This window comes from Nerophis ophidion, linkage group LG04 (genome assembly GCF_033978795.1).
Source record: "Nerophis ophidion isolate RoL-2023_Sa linkage group LG04, RoL_Noph_v1.0, whole genome shotgun sequence".
Taxonomy (NCBI): domain Eukaryota; kingdom Metazoa; phylum Chordata; class Actinopteri; order Syngnathiformes; family Syngnathidae; genus Nerophis; species Nerophis ophidion.
Window position 1 is genome coordinate 63,709,345 of NC_084614.1, and position 2,395 is coordinate 63,711,739.

Consider the following 2,395-nt stretch of genomic DNA (forward strand, 5'->3'; position numbering starts at 1 on the left):
CTAACCCTCTTAGGTCCTCCAGGAAGACTAAAAGATCACTACTGAAATAAGCCTCTAATGAGATCAGACTGCCATGCCGCTGCGCCCTGAACTGCTCCCTGCCCTGGACAGGTGTGATATCACATTGGTCTGTAACACGCTCAGTTGGCTGGTGTTTCCTGATGGGCTTTTCAGAGCACGGTAGTCTACAAAATTCAGAAAATGTCTTATTCCTAGATCCAACAGGTGACCACCCTCCTGTGGAGACTACTTTCTGAGATCTAAGCCCCTTTCACACAGTTAACGTAAAAGCCAGGTTTTCCCACATTTCTTCCCATGGTCTGTGTGAGCAGCATTGACACGGATTGACCAAGAGGATTAGAAGAATGCTGGAAAATATATTGTAAAGTTTAGCACTTTTCCCATCTTTTTAAAAATGGCACAATGGACTGGGACCTTAGTCAGCAAGGCAATTTTCCTACTTTGAATGTAGTGTCCGAGGCATTACGAAGGCAGTACGATACATTTTGTGGAAGGAGATTCCACAATAGCGCGTAGATTTCAGAAGGGTGTGAGTCTAACTAGAACAGGGCTCATATTTGTGAACACGCTGCACCAAAAGTAGCTTTTATCCACACTGTGAAGTTGCTTATGAGATACTAATCCTCACAACCCTGGCAAAAAAAAAAAAAAAAATCTTCCAAGTACCATTATCACTGGAGGACTAGAGGTGAAAAGCTAAGCATGCCACACACACACACACACACACACACACACATATATATATATTTAAACAGCGGGACAACACAATAATATGTTATTATCCATACCTAGTATACAAACCCCGTTTCCATATAAGTTGGGAAATTGTGTTAGATGTAAATATAAACGGAATACAATGATTTGCAAATCATTTTCAACCCATATTCAGTTGAATATGCTACAGAAACAACATATTTGATGTTAAAACTGATAAACTTTTTTTTTTTTCAAATAATCATTAACTCTAGAATTTGATGCCAGCAACATGTGACAAAGAAGTTGGGAAAGGTGGCAATAAATACTGATAAAGTTGAGGAATGCTCATCAAACACTTATTTGTAACATCCCACAGGTGTGCAAGCTAATTCGGAACAGGTGGGTGCCATGATTGGGTATAAAAGCAGCTTCCAAGAAATGCTAAGTCATTCACAAACAAGGACGGGGCGAGGGTCAGCAATTTGTAAGCAAATTGTCGAACAGTTTTAGAACAACATTTCTCAACGAGCTATTGCAAGGAATTTAGGAATTTTACCAGCTACGGTCCGTAAAATCATCAAAAGGTTCAGCGAATCTGGAGAAATCACTGCACGTAAGTGATGATATTACAGACCTTTGATCCCTCAGGCAGTACTGCATCAAAAAAACAACATCAGTGTGTAAAGGATATCACCACATGGGCTCAGGAACACTTCATAAAACCACTGTCAGTAACTACAGTTGGTCGCTACATCTGTAAGTGCAAGTTAAAACTCTACTATGCAAAGCAAAAGCTATTTATCAACAACACGAAGGAACGCTGCCGGCTTCGCTGGGCCCGAGCTCATCTAAGATGGACTGATGCAAAGTGGAAAAGTATTCTGTGGTCTGACGAGTCCACATTTTAAATTATGTTTGGAAACTGTGGACGTGGTGTCCTCCTTAACAAAGAGGAAAATAACCATTCAGATTGTTATAGGCGGAAAGCTCAAAAGCCAGCATCTGTGATGGTATGGGGGTGTATTACTGCCCAAGGCATGGGTAACTTACACATATGTGAAGGCACCATTAATGCTGAAAGGTCCAAACAGGTTTTGGAGCAACATATGTTGTCATCCAAGCAAAGTTATCATGGACGCCCCTGCTCATTTCAGCAAAACAATGCCAAGCCACGTGTTACAACAGCGTGGCTTCGTAGTAAAAGAGTGCGGGTACTTTTTCTCAGTTCCCAAACGTTTATTGAGTATTGTTAAAAGAAAATGTGATGTAACACAGTGGTGAACATGGCCTTTCCCAACTACTTTGGCATGTGTTGCAGCCATGAAATTCTAAGTTAATTATTATTTGCAAAAAAAAATAAAGTTTATGAATTTGAACATCAAATATCTTGTTTTTGTAGTGCATTCAACTGAATATGGGTTGAAAAGGATTTGAAAATCATTGTATTCCGTTTTTATATACATCTAACACAATTTACCAACTCATATGGAAACGGGGTTTGTAGTATTACTATATGAATGATACTAGCTTGATGGGATTGAAGTTTTAATTGTTCTAGTTATTACAACAAAATCCTTTTTTTTTTTTTTTACTGTTCAACAAGTCAGGAAGTAAGTCTTTGGATACGGGAAGGCTTTGAGGGCAAAACAAAGATGATTTAAAAGGGAGCCAATATTAG